Consider the following 15,180-nt stretch of genomic DNA (forward strand, 5'->3'; position numbering starts at 1 on the left):
ATCGGTTTAGTAGTCTACTCAACTGGTCGAGGAAGCAACAGAAAATTCATTTTTTAAAAAATATTAAATTTAGACTAATTGAAGATTTTCTTAGACTGGTCGAGCCACAGCTTAGACTAGTCAAACCTAAGCCTAGGCTAGTCGAAGTTAAGCCTATATAAAATATAAAGACCCATATATGATTATGTTTTGAAAGGACCTAAGCCAAAGGTCTTTATAGGGTCTATTATATCTAAAAAGACTAAACATTGAAGTAACTTGAACTTTTCAGAACTTGTTTGCCTACTTGGATCTTCAATAGAGCTTAAGGATGTAACTTGATCTTCTGCTAGAAGTGTAGTAGAACTTGAACTCAGTCAGCTTGAACTTCAGTAGATTCTGAACTATCCATCTTGATCTACTTCTTGACTTGAACTTTAGTAAAGTCTTGAACTTAGTAGATTTTGAACTTTCATAACTTGAAGTTACATCTTGAACTTTCTGTCTTGATCCACATTAGGCAGACCACTTCATAAGTTATTTTGTCTTAGCGAAATTTGACAAACAAAGGTGTTCTTTATACACTCTAGGACTTATAAAGGTGCAGAGAAATTGTGCAGAAATGACCTTTAGTCATTTTTGGGCATGTCCCAAGATCAGATGGGGCCACCGTTTGGCATGCCATTAGGTTCCCTTGGTAGCCCTATGTGTGGCCTTCAAAACTTATAGGGTGTGGTCCGTTAGATGCACACAAACGATTTTTGGCATGAGGCCCATCATGACCATTTTAAATTTCTGCACAAAAAGATCTGCACACCTATGTCGGGTCCCATTTTTAGTTCCACTCCACGATTGTATGGTGTCCGCTTTGGCCCAGATAAAATAATATATCTCCAGTCATTAGTGTACGTTAAAAGTTCCAGGTAGTGGCCTACTCATATCTCGTACATGGGGCCCACCACGGAGGCCAGATGATGGCCCAAAAACTTCAAATCTAGACTTGTAGTTTTACATAAATGGGCCTAATCCAACTTGGTAGCCCTTGATGGTCAACTAAACCACATCAGTCAAGATAGTTCTCCACTTTAGTGGGCTCCACTAAGCATGCACATCCCATACACAAGTAAATGAGCTCAAGCAAAAGAGTTGCCGCATAACTAGCCCACTACTTAGACAATTTCAGCATAAGTATAAGGATAATGTTCATCATGCAAAATCATTTGTGCAAGTAATGGTCAACAATCTCAAGTTAGATAATGAAAACATAAACAAGGTATACATCAAGTTAAGTCCCTTACATCTGGGCCATACAATCAAGGATAACTAGCCTATGAACTCAAAAACTAGTTAGGATCGAGCTGCACCGCATAGGCCCACTTAGTTGCCCCATTTTGTTCTCACAATAACCCACACATCCACGGCCTTGTGACAGTCCAATTAGATGATCTCATCATGCACATACATCATGAATGGGTCCCACTTTGCTGGGCTACACAAGAGGGGCTAAGGGCCCAAGAATCACCCTAATCAGGGCTACTCATGCAACCACTCTTGCCCTATTTGGGTGCAACCTACACACACAAATTGGTGGGCTGCACATAAGGTGGACCCCACTATCCAAATGGACAGTGCACTAAACTACATGTGTCAAGGTGGGTCCCACCTCCAAGTGGGCCCGTGGCCAAGGAATTAGCATTATGGATATAACCATGCCTGTCTCATTAGAGGATGGATGACCTGGGTGAAACATACATCACGGTGGGCCCCACATATCATCCCACATGAGTTGGATGGCAAGCACACACCATGGTGAGGCCCAACGATGAGTGGACCCCACTCTAATACCCATCAACATGTTAAAGGCAATAAATATCAAGCTTGCACACACGGAACCCTAGCTGTCCATGCAATGGACCAAACAATGTATCGGTGGGGTCCATGGTCAGTGGATCTCATCAAATCTGCCTCATGGTAGCACACATGCACCCACACACCATGGGTGGACCCCACGTCTAGCAGGGACCCACAATAGCCCACAAAAAGTGGGTTTCTCTTAGTACTTCAAAAGCTAGTTCGGTTGGGACCTCTCACAAGCACAACGGCTCCACTCGTTGGTGGAACACTTGGCCACTTTCATGGCCAGCAACATGCATACATAGAGGCCTTACACAGCGGGCCCCACTCACATGAAAGAAAATAAAGGAAGAGGAAAGGAAGGAGGGGGAAGAAAGGAGGTGATGACGTAGACTCACCTTAACGCTAAGGGAGGTGGACGGCTGACCGGACGGGGGAGCTAATCCTCTCCATTTCTTCTCTCACGTCCCTCATCTCTCTCTCTCTCTAATCTCTCATGGAGGTGGGCCGGATAGGTAAAACCAAGGAAGAAAGGGAAGAAGAAAAGGGAGGGGGCGTCCATGGTGGTGGTCTGTCTCTCTCCCTCCTCTCCCCATTTCCTCTTTTTCTTTTTTCTTTTTTCTAATCAATGGAGGGATTTCTTAGTAGAGGAGGAAGCATGGGACCTATTCATTATGTCTTATGGGATTTTTTAAAATGAAATAATTACATTTTCAACAAAAACAAGAAGAAAATAAATGCATTTTCGAAAAAACCAATAATGACATGCATAGGGATAATTTCTAAAATGTAATAATGGCACTTGGGACGAGGGTAATGTTAATGGTTAAATATTACATATTGGACCCCATTTATTACTTGATTTTATGAACATGATAATGCTTAATGTTTTATTTTAATTATGTTTGTGTTGCAAGGTGAATTTAAGAGCTTAGATTGAAAAGAATGTTGAAAACATGGATTTAACACTCAAAAATCACCAAAGCAAAGAATAGATCTTTCAAGACTAAGAATGAAGAATGCACATACTAAAGATCTAAGAAAATCAAGTCAAGAATGAAGAAAATCGGAGTTTTGAAGTGAAATTGCATAATTCTCGACCAGTCCTGGCCTCTACTCGACCAGTCTAGGCTACGCACAACTAGTCCTAGACACCGCTCAACCGGTCGAGGTTCCTCGAGTAGAACTCCAATGAGTAAAACAACTAATTTTTTTTCATTCTTGATAAGTTGAGGGTGTCCTACGATTGGTCAAGGATGGCCCACGACTGGTCGAGGACGTCCCATGACCAGTCGAGCATTACGCAATTTTTAAGCGGACTGCGTAGATTTGGGATGGTTTTCAAAAATTTCCACTTGGTGTGAAAGTGTAAGGGTTAAATCTATAAATAGGGGTCCTTGAAATATCCCTAGGCATCATCGAGGGTTTCGGGAGTGGAGCAAAAGCATAGAGAAGCTGTCACCAAGAGTTTTTCTTCCTTTTCCTTAGTTGTTTTTATGTTGTTCTTAAGAGATTTTAGTTCAATCATGTCTGTGGTTGGCTAAACCTCTTAGCTAGGGCTAAGAGGTGAAGCTTGTAGCGTAATGGGATGTTTCTATTTCTTTGATTCATGTTTATATTGAACTCTCTTTGATTTTAACTTAATTATAAGGAATACTATTAGTTTTTAATGGTTTGTTGTGACTCAAATTACAATGGATCTGTGATAGCTTTAAGTATGTTCTTTTCATGCATTGAGATTGTGAATTTAGGAAATCTTATTGTTTACCATCATCCCTTGGGCATGGTCGGATGATGGAATCCTCCCTAACTTTCACAATTCTCCCAGATTGGTTATGGGATTAGTAAATCCTGTTGTTTGCCTTGTTCCTGGGCAAGGTTCTATGATGGAATCACTTCCAGTTCTCACACCTCTCATCCATTGAGAATTAGGTCAAAGGAAGTTCAAATTTGGTTTTACCGAGATATCGTCCAATTGGATAGGATGGGACTCTGATTCTAATCGTGTGGCTTGAATCAAACATAGATCTCCCTGATCTTTACAAGTGGATCCTTGGAAACCCTAGTTTCCCACCTTTGAATTTCTTAAGTTTTTTCATTAAATCTCTCACAATTACTTTTAAATATTCCAGATTTAGGTTTTCATCTTTTTCTAATTCTTCTTTTAGTTACTTTCAGAATACGCATGACACTAGTCCCTGTGATTTTGACATCAGTCTTACCGAGATTATTACTACATCGCGGCCCTACACTTGGGGTTGTGAACAAGTTTTTGGCGCCGTTGCTCGTGATTAACAGTTGCATTTTTCTGAGATTAATTAGTTTTAGAATTAGGTTAAGATCAGGGTTTTTCTTTTTTCCATTTTTTAGATTAGGGTTTGTTTTCTATTTTTTGAAACTTTCTAATTCTAGGATTTTTTTTAGAAACTAACTAACTTTCTAATTCTATGTTTAGAAACCTTCCTAATTTGATTTTAGAAACTTCCTTTCTCCTTTTTTAGAAACTTTCGATTTTCTATTTTTAGAAACTTTCCTTTCTCGTTTTTTAGAAACTAGTTTACTTTCTATTTTTATTTTTAGGAACTTTCTAATTTTAGAATTTATGTTTTTAGAAATTGACTTGTTTTGTTTTGTTTTGCAGGATTTTAATATGGAACTTCTAATTTGGTAACTTCTTTTCAATTCTCTCTCTCTTTCTATTTATAGATTTCTATTTCCCTTCTTTCTTTTAGGTTTTGGTTAGAATATGAAATTGAGGGCTGAGAGTGTTTCATGCCCAAGTGGGTTTGTGATAACATTCAGCATCTTTTGAGTGAAGAAGGATTGGTTGAGGGGTTATCTATCCATCACAAGATTAGACATCACTCGAGATCTTTAGAGTTAATTGAGGTTATGGCTGCAAATCAACTAGTTAATCAACTGGGAAGACAACCTCAACATAGGGTTGAGGAAGTCCAGGATGAGAATGAGGTGCATCAAGCACCCTCGCTCGTACTTTACAAAATGATTTACAACTGGTGGGGGTGAGCACACCATCACGCATGGTTTTTACAGAGAATGCAGGACATGAATATCAAGCTGGGAGTGATCCAACTCCTTCCAAAATTCCATGGACTTAAATCTGAAAATCCATATCTACACTTAAAAGAGTTTGATGGGATAATAGACACTTTATATTTCCTAATGTGTTTGAGAACATGATCAGACTGAAAATCTTTCCCTTCTCCTTAAAAGAAAAAGCTAAGACATGGTCGTACTCACTACATCCACGATCGATTGGTAAATGGAATAACATGATAAGGGAGTTCATCAAGAAAATTTTCCCATACCATAAAACGAACACCCTTAGAAAGTCAATCATGAACTTTGCTCAAAAGGAAGATGAAACATTCTTCTAATGTTGGGAGTGGTTCAAGGATCTTGTCAGTTCATTCCCACAACACGGTTTTGAAATGTGGCACATAACAAATTTCTTCTATAATGGACTGACATCTTCCATGCACCGATTAGTCGAGATGATCTGCAATGGGGAATTTATGAACAAAGATGTCAATGATGTGTGGGAATATCTAGATAGACTTGCTGCAAATGCAGAATCATGGAACACCTCCCCAAAACCCATAATTTCTAAGCCTACTCAATCAAAGGAAAGGGGCGGAATGTATATTTTAAAGGAGGAAGATGATATAAATGGTAAAGTAGCTAGTCTCACAAGGAAACTACTCGAGGCCATGGAACTTAAGAAGGTTAAGGCTAAGGAAGTTATTTGCGGTATTTGTGCTTGTAACATACATACAACCAAAAATTATCCAATAGTACCTGCTTGTCAAGAAATTTTAAATGAGCAATCAAATGCCGTAAATAACTACCAAGGACCTTTTAGTGGACCCACCTTAAATACATATAACTACGGCTGAAGGAATGGACAAACTGTTACTCCTTAAGGTTTCTTCAATCAAATTCTAACCAAGAGAGACATCAAGAGGATCCGGTCTGGAAACATATTCAAAACCAAGAGCTTATCACTCAGGGTATATTGCAAACCCTTAAAGATCTTTTAAAGGCCATACAAGGGAGTGAGACAAAAAATCAATTAGGGACAAAGGGATTCTTCCAGCCCAACCTTTTTCCAATCCTAAACCGCAATATGAAATAAGTGATCCAAGCTCTTCAAATCAAATGGAGTAAGCTAAGTCTATCACCACTCTTAGGAGTGGGAAGATAATTGACAAATCTATTTCGGCAAGGGCTGAAAAGCTTAAGGACCTGGAAGAGGACAATGATGATAGACCTAGCACTGCTCCACAAGAATTGGAACCGAAACTTCAAGGCAAGCCTATTGCCCCATTCCCCCAACGGTTGGTTGCAATAAAACCTCCCTCTAACTCTTAGGACATTTTCGAGGTGTTGAAACATGTGAAGGTCAATATTCCTTTACTGGATGCAGTTAAACAAATACCTTAATCTGCCAAAATTTTGAAACACTTGTGTGACCAAAGGAGGGTAAAATATTTAAAAGAAAATCTTCTTAACCAAAAAAGTGAGTGCCATCCTAAAGCAAGATGTGCCACAGAAATACAAAGATCCCGGTAGCCCAATTGTCGCTTGTGTAATTGGAAACTACCAAATTGAGCACGCACTTCTTAACTTAGGAGCGAGCGTCAATCTAATCCCTTACTCGGTCCACAAACAGTTAGGTTTTAGTAAATTAAAACCCATCATAACCACATTATAACTTGTTGATCGCTTAGTTCATGTACCAAGGGGGGTAATTGAGGATGTGTTGGTGCAGGTTGACAGATTCTACTACCCAGTAGATTTTATCGTCTTGGATACGTAATCCATCAGTAATATGAGCACTCAAATTCCCATAATTCTTGGCAGTCCATTCGTCGCCACTTCAAACGAAATGATTAATTGCACGAATGGAGTCATGAGTATGTCTTTTGGGAATATGACACTGGAATTGAATATCTTTTTCAACACAGGCAAACAGTTAGAGGATGATGATGATTTCCACGATATTAACTTGATCGATTCTTTTATGGAAGATAGAGCATTTCTAACCTTATCCTCTGACCCTCTAGAGATGTGCTTGACCCATGATTTAGATGATGATATGATTAATGAGATGGGTGTCATGCTTGGTGATGTGCCGGTACTTGAATTTAACAGGTGGAGGCCACAATTTGAAAAATTGCCCCAATTTGATGTAGTGCCTCTACCGTCTAACTTTAAGACACTGACGCTTGACCTAAAACTTTTACCCACTAATCTTGAACAGGTTTACTTAGGTCAAGAAGGGACATACCCAGTGGTGATTTCATCCCACCTTGAGAAAAAATAAAAGAGTATGCTCATTTCTACTCTCGAAAAAGATAAAAGAGTTATTGGGCATATCATCACAAATCTCGATGTGGCGAATGAACTCCTTTCAACTGAATATTTTGACTCTTTAGAAGATTGTCCGATACACTTTGTGGATATAAATAATCCCATGATACAAGACATAGTGGATGCTTGGTAAGGTAATACCTTAGTAGTTGTTACTAACCGAGAGAACCCTTATTCTGAAAAACCTCCTCCCCCAGATCCTGAATGTTTACCACTAAAGAAGGAGGAGCTGAAAATTGAACCAGAGACTGAAACTTCGTAGTGTGTTAAGACTACACCACCTACTAAGAATTTTTCTGAATTCTATCTACTTGTATTCTCTGATTTATCATGGAGTACTAATATTAAAACTTTTTTTTATCACTGGTGAATCATATATACGATACCTCAGGCGATTCGACAATAATTTTTTGATGAGGTCTATAAATTTTTCTAGAAATTCATGCTCCAGGGCATCTAAGCCTATTGCAAAAAGGGCTTTTGGATGATCTTATTGAGAAACCTATTGAGAAATTTATCAAGATATTGGCCGGAGGAGGAACCTTGCGGCATGACTAGGTAGTTTTTCCATTGATTTCCTAGTTTAAGATTAGATTATTGCTTTCATGTTATGTCTAGTATAGTCAGCTTTATGTTGTTTAGGATAGTTTATTTTTCAGTTGATTAGCTCTTGTGCTAACCACCTTCACGCTAAGATCCTTTGGAAAAAACCCTTAGAATTTCTTCATCAGGTACTATCTTTCCATCCCTTCTCTTTCAATTACGTTGTTCTTTTGTAAATCATACTTATTACTTTTACATTGAGGACAATGTAGATTTTAGGTTGGGGATGGGGGATTAGGTAAACTAATCAGTGTTTTCTCAGTTTTGAGGAAAATTTGTAAAAATTTTGAAAAATTTTCAATGTTTATCTGTTTAGAAAGTGATAAGTTGCGTATTTAAAATTGTTTTGAGTATGATGATAAGATAGAAATCGAATTTTGAATTGTTGGAGTTGGAGAAACTAAGTGACCTATCACTTATGGTTCTTACATTCAATTGATTAAGAGTAAGTTCGAATATTATGTTATTCAAAACTATTTTCTATAAATAGTATTAGATTTTCTGATTGTTAATATGATGATCACTGAAAGATATTGAGAACCGAGTTTGGAGAATTTTATCCACCTTAAAAGAAGAAAAAAGAACCAGTTAAAAAATAGGAAATCGACAAAGTGGTCATAAAGAATGAAAAATGACAACATCTTTGAGGGGAATGAAAAATGTCTTTAAAAAGGATGTAATGTCTAAAGAAGAGGAATAAATATAAATGATCGTCGATATAAAATCAAAAACTGAAAAAAGAAGGAAAAGGGGATAATTTCAGAATTAGTGCTCGGGTTTTCGACCAATCTTGAAGTGATGAGCATGTTAACATTATGAAAAGATAGTATTTTCACTGAACACTTTGAAAAACTTGATATGCGAACTACGCTCTAACCTAATGGATAAAGGACTTATTTAATTGATTGCTTGTGTGATTCCACTCTAAGTCTTCAAAATCTCAATTTCTCATCTTGAGTCTACACATTCATACTTGATTATAGAAAAGATCGTTTTCAGAAAAAGGTTTGAAAATTACTCATTAAGGTTCATTTTTCACACACTTTGCTCGAGCCTAGCAAAATGCTAGTTGGGGATTGTGTTGAGGGTCAAATATTGCATATTGGACCCCATCTATTACTTGGATTTATGAACATGATAATGCTTAATGTTCTATTTTAATCATGTTTGTGTTGCAAGGTGAATTTAAGAACTTAGATTGAAAAGGATGTTAAAAGCATAGCTTTAACGCTCAAGAATCACCAAAGCCAAGAATGGATCTTTCAAGACCAAGAATGAAGAGTGCACATACTGAAGATCTGAGAAAATCAACTCAAGAATGAAGAAAATTGGAGTTTTGAAGTGAAATTTTGTAATCTTGACCAGTCCTAGCCTCTGTTCAACCAGTCCAGGCTACTCACGACTAGTCCTAGATACTACTCGACCAGTCGTAGCTTGATCGGTCGATGTTCCTCGACTCGAACTCCGGTGAGTAAAACAACTAAATTTTCATCATGCTCAACCAGTCAAGGGTGTCCTACAACCGGTCGAGGATGGCTCGCGACTAGTAGAGCGTTACGCAATTTTTACGCAGACTGTGTAAATTTGAGACGGTTTTCGAAAATTTTCACTCGGTGCGAAAGTCTAAAGCCTAAAACTATAAATAGGGGTTCCTAGGGCATCCCTAAGCATCATTTAGGGGTTGGGGAGTAGAGCAAAAGCGTGGAGAAGCTGTCGTCAAGAGTTTTTCATCCTTTTCCTTAGTTGTTTTTATGTATTTCTTAAGAGATTTTAGTTTAATCATGTCTATGGTTGTCTAAACCTCTTAGCTAGGGCTAAGAGGTGAAGCTTGTAGCGTGATGGGATGTTTCTATTATTTTGATTCATGTTTATAGTGAACTCTCTTGGATTCTAGCTTGATCATAAGGAATACTTTTAGTTTTTAATGGTTTGTTGTGACTCAAATTGCAATGGATCTGCGATAGCTTTGAGTATGTTCTTTTCATGTATTGAGATTGTGAATTTAGGAAATCTTGTTGCTCACCATTATCCCTTGGGCATGGTCGAATGATGGAATCCTCACTAACTTTTACAATTCTCCTAGATTGGTTATGGGATTCATAAATCCTATTGTTTGCTTTGTCTCCTGGGCATGGTTTTGTGATGGAATCACTTCCACTTCTAACACCTCTCAGCCATTGAGAACTAGGTCAAAGGAAGTTCAAATTTGGTTTTACTGAGATATCTTCTAATTGGATAGGATGAGACTCCGATTCCAATCGTGTGACTTGAATCAAGCATAGATCTCCATGATCTCTACAAGTGGATCCTTGGAAACCTTTTTTTCCCATTTTTGAATTTCTTAAGTTTTTTCATTAAATCTCTCACAATTACTCTTAAATATTCTAGATTTAGATTTTTGTCTTTTTCTAATTCGTCTTCTAGGTACTTTCAGAATACGCATGAGATTAGTCCATGTGGATTCTACCTCTGTCATACCGAGATTATTACTACAGCAACCCTACACTTGGGGTTGTGAATAGGCAAGGAGGAGGGCAGCTACCTAGGAGCACGCACTAGGCATGTCCCACGAAGTTGGCGTCACAATAAGTGGGCCGTGCACAAATTTAGATAACTTTGATGGTTTTGATGAATTATGCATATCTTTGTGCTCGGGTGTCGGATTGACATGTGATTTTCACCATTGTGACGGTAGGGATGACGCAGTCCTTATGACAGAGGTCTCAAGGTTATTTGAGATAAATGACTTAGGTGGGGTTGTTGGGTGCACTAGGGTGTGCTGGATGGTCTATCAATGGTGTGGATCGGGACATGTCTATATGAGCGATGTTACAAAAGATCGGGATCCCACAATATAACCTTAGAAAGACCTTTGTATTAGGTACTTTCAAAAATTCTCTATGTTGGGATTTTATAAGTGTTTTTGCTATTGAATTCGACCAGCCTAACTTCTGGTTCGACTAGCCCAACTTCAAGCCCAAGGAAAAGAACAACTTCTGTTAAAAATTTAGCCAGCCTAACTTCTGGTTTGGCTAGCCTAAGCTTGAAAATTTTCAAGCCTGAGAAAGCTTGGGTGAAATTCCAGCAATGTAATCTTTTAAAATTTACAAGAATTCAGCCAGTTGAGTGTCAAATTCATTTAGCCGAACTATGATGTTCAGTCAGCCGAATTTATCCTCGTGCCCACCAAATTTTGTATAAACCTTATCTCGCACAATCCGTGAGCTGTTGGACCAAATCTGGTGGACTCTAGCCAGCCGAAGCCAGTCTTAGGCTAGCTGAAGTTCTAACCTCTGTCCCTATAAATTGAGTCTTTCTCTCATTACAAATAAAAATGAAAAATTACTATAATCCTTCTGCAAGAAAGAGAAGCTCAAGTCCTCGGCAAAGCTATCTATATGGTATTTATAAATTTTAATTTATATCATATTCAATTCTCTTTTTCTCAAGATCATTTAAGTCTTATTCTAAGAGAGTAATCTATACTCTTCTTTGAGATTTAAGAGAATTGAATCAAATAACATTTGGGTTTTTCATTTCTAAAATCTATAAAACCCTAGACACTTTTTGTCTCACTGAACATTGCGCCATCTACGTTTAAGAAAGAAGTCCATATGCTACATGCTTTTGCCACGTCATCGAATCTACATTTGAAGATAAGTATATTTACTATATTTCTTTTTAGATTTTTCTGAGATAGCCTGTGAAAATCTCAGCGAGTTTTTTCTTGAGATTGCCTGTGAAAATCTCAGTGGGGTTTCTATTTATGATAGCCCATGAAAATCATAAAAGGGTTTTTTACCGTGATAGTGTAGACACCCACCTAAGCTAAACATCTTGAGAAGGCTAAGATAATTCGTGAACCATAATTATATCCTAAACCAAACCCTAATCCCAGCTCAAACCTAAACCAAACCTAAAACCTCGAGCCACACTTCAAACATCCAATCCATAACCTGAAACCCTAATCCAAACCATTCAACCTACATACAGCCCCCGCCTATACCCTATACCCTGATCTAAGCCCCTTTACCCAAGCCTAAGTCCATCTATCTAACCCCAAAACCCCGAAAAGGGGACTAACAGATGAACCAACACACCAAGTAAGCCCACACGCTTAAGCCCGACCCGAACCCATACCGGACGGTAGTCCAACTACCGTCGGTGGTAGTTTGACTATTGCCAGCAGTATTTGGAGTGCCGCCGCTCGCGGCCCATGTGTGATCTCCTGGGGACAACTGTCCCAGCGTCCGAAAGTCAACTTTCTTCAGAAATTACCCCCTTATCCGACTTTATTTACTGTTTTACCAATTTCAAGAGCCAATGAGAGCACACCACATGACGTTTCTCTTCCCTCAACCATTCACAACTTGCCATGTCACCATTTACCCCCCTTAAACCCAAAAATTATCACATTGCCATTGGAGAATGCTAACATTTCACAACAACTACTCTTCATTTCCAAGCTTAAGTGAGAAGGAGAGAAAGAGAAAGGGAGAGAGTGAGGGTGAGGGAGAGCTCCTGAGCCTCCAAGATCAATTTTTTCTAAACATCTCTTAGCCTCCTCCTAACTTTCTCAATCTCAAGTCTAGCCCGGATTGGCCATGGTACAACCCATATCTTAGCCAACTCAAGTTCTAGCTAATGATCCTATTATTTTATGCAAGCATTCATCATGACATCTACTCCCTTCTCTGTCCATACACTGATAAGGGATGTATGGATTCTTAAGAAGAGAGGAGCCGTGGTGGTCCCCCCTGGACCTCCCGGATCCCACGAGTGAATAGAAAGTTGGATCTATAGAAATTCCCAGCAAACTAGTCCTATTTTCTTACCTCTTTGCATAAGCACCGTCATATCTGCCTTCTAGACACATCATTGGATGTATGCTCTGTGGCTTGTCCAAACCTCGGATCTTGCCCCATAAAAAATCCATGTGTGCACCTAGTCTTATTTCGACCACTTCATCCATCCCTTAAGATTGTTTTACCACACAAAGTAGAGACCGTACGTTTGTACGGGTAGAGAGTGTGCCTAACACCTCCCCTCTTTGTAACCGAGGTCCCTTATCTGGTTTGCAGATCAGGAGTCAATTTCAGCCAGGAGAATCTTCGAGTTTCTCCAACCATACATTTTCCGTAGGTTCTAGCCGACTACAGAATTCTGAACTCAATTGGCTAGTGACGACTCCAATATCCACATATCTGCTTGTTAATCCCCATCTGCCTAACCATAAAATACGCCAAATTTATATAGGTGCTGATTTTTCAGTGTCTATAGAATGACGACTCCACTAAGGATTTGCTAGCTCGTACTAGTTGAGACCTGATTCGAAAGTGCGTGGTACTTTAATCCCAAGGGACATCATCGTTGCATTCCCATTTGGTTACACTTGTTTAAGCACTAATTCAAACCATGACCACTCGATCCCAGGCAACCATAACTTCTCAGGCTACCCATGATGAGGAACCAACGGCTCCATCGGCTTCTGAACCATCAGGGTTAGAACCAATCCATGCGCACACACTAGTACCAGTGGTGCAAACAGATTTGCCTATCACAGCAGCCTTGAATGAAATGTCCTAGAACTTCAAGGCATTACAAGAATTACTGCTCCGCCTGGTACCAAGTGTAGTACCAAACACGTAGGCTGCACAGCCTAGCATACAAAACAACTCAATCCCGTAGACCCCTTTTACCTTTTCCCTCATTCCAGCAAATCCTGTCCTCCCTCTCCCAGAAGAGCCAGCACAGGATCAACAAGAACCAACAAACAAGAACAACCTTCCCACACATCTCTACTCAGCACATCACAACAATCAGGTTACAACACAAGTCCCCCTAATGGGAACCACAGATAAGAACTAGCGGATGCCCACGAAGGGGGCTAGTTTCGAGTCCAACTCACTCCCCCCTAACGGGAGTAACATTCTAAAATTGGTAGATACCCTAGGTGGGAGCCATTTCCGAACATCACACCCTCCTCCGAAAGGGAGCGGCGTTCAATTCCAACTACCCCCCGCCACCAGGATTCCATCTACGTTCCAACAACACTCCATTCTCGATTGATACGAAGAGGAAGTAGCACAAGCCCTACAGCAAGCGGTAAGATATCCGCAGCAAGGGAAGTCAGAAATCGAGGAACTGCGAGAACAATTGCAAATGGTGCAAAATCAGCTCCAGAGGTAGCAAGGAGTGGATCACCCATCCACCAAGTTCAGGGATCTATGTCCTTTTCCTGATGCCCGGGCACCTCTAAACTTCGAGATACCCAAATTCAAAAAGTGTGACGGTAGTGGGTGCCCCACAGCACATCTAAAACCCTTTTGTTGGGAACTCAATGAGATAACAGGGAACGATGGAGCCTTGATATGGCTCTTCAAGAATCCATTAAAAGTGATGCTTTGGATTGGTACACCTCGCTAGACAACCATCAAATCAGAATCTAGGAAAGACTCTCTCAGGCATTCATTGACAGATTTTCATATAATCTGAACATGGCTCTAAGAAGGTTTGACCTTGCTGCCCTCAGACAAAAAAGTGACGAGTCTTTATCAACATATATAGGGCTATGGGGGGCTATAGCGGCCCGAATGAGAAACCCCATCAACGACAAAGAGCAGATATCCATGATCGTACATTCAGCAAATCATAATATTTCAGGATATCTAATCTCGCATCCCTATGTAAATTTCTCCTAACTCATCCAAGCTAGAGAACAGGTGGAAGCCGGGATCAAAGCCGGGACCATTTCTCCATGGCCGCACCAGGCCCCCTCAATCAAAAGAAATAAAGTCGAGGGGAAACCTATTGGATATGGAAATGGAAACAGTACTGCTCCTACACAACGCTCCATAGAGGTCAATAATGTCGTCGCCAACGCTTAAAGTAACCAGTACACTCTGCAACCAGAGTCACAACAAAATAAGCAGTACCAGTCACCGAACCAATAATACCAACCACATCAAGTCTAGCAGTGACATCAGGCACAACAACCTTAACAACAACAACAGCCTAGGGGAAATGCACAATACAAACAAGTAATACTAGGTAGGAAGTTTACCCATTTAGCACAAACATATAGTCAGGTTCTGATAATGTTAGTGTAAAAGTAACTTTTAACACCACTCCAACCTCGACTTCCACCCAATCACCTGCAACTAGGATACAATGAAAATCAGTATTGCGCATATCACCAAGCTCCTGCCCATCTAACGGATCACTGCATCACTCTAAAACATGCGTTCTAAGATTTAATCGAAAGCTAGAAAATCGCAATCACCCCGCAGGCTAACAATATGGCTCAGGCTAACATTCTCCAAAATCCCCTGCCATCGCATCAAGTGGGAC

The 15,180-nt window shown here is 39.7% G+C and overlaps 1 non-coding gene across 1 annotated transcript; it reads right to left on the reverse strand.

The window, feature by feature from the left end:
* Nucleotides 1-5,174: 5,174 nt before the first annotated feature.
* On the reverse strand, nucleotides 5,175-5,281 carry LOC131250353 (small nucleolar RNA R71). The gene has a single exon (XR_009173274.1). It is a non-coding gene; the product is annotated as a small nucleolar RNA R71 (small nucleolar RNA).
* Between the last annotated feature and the right edge of the window lie 9,899 nt (nucleotides 5,282-15,180).

Source organism: Magnolia sinica, chromosome 6 (genome assembly GCF_029962835.1).
Source record: "Magnolia sinica isolate HGM2019 chromosome 6, MsV1, whole genome shotgun sequence".
NCBI lineage: Eukaryota > Viridiplantae > Streptophyta > Magnoliopsida > Magnoliales > Magnoliaceae > Magnolia > Magnolia sinica.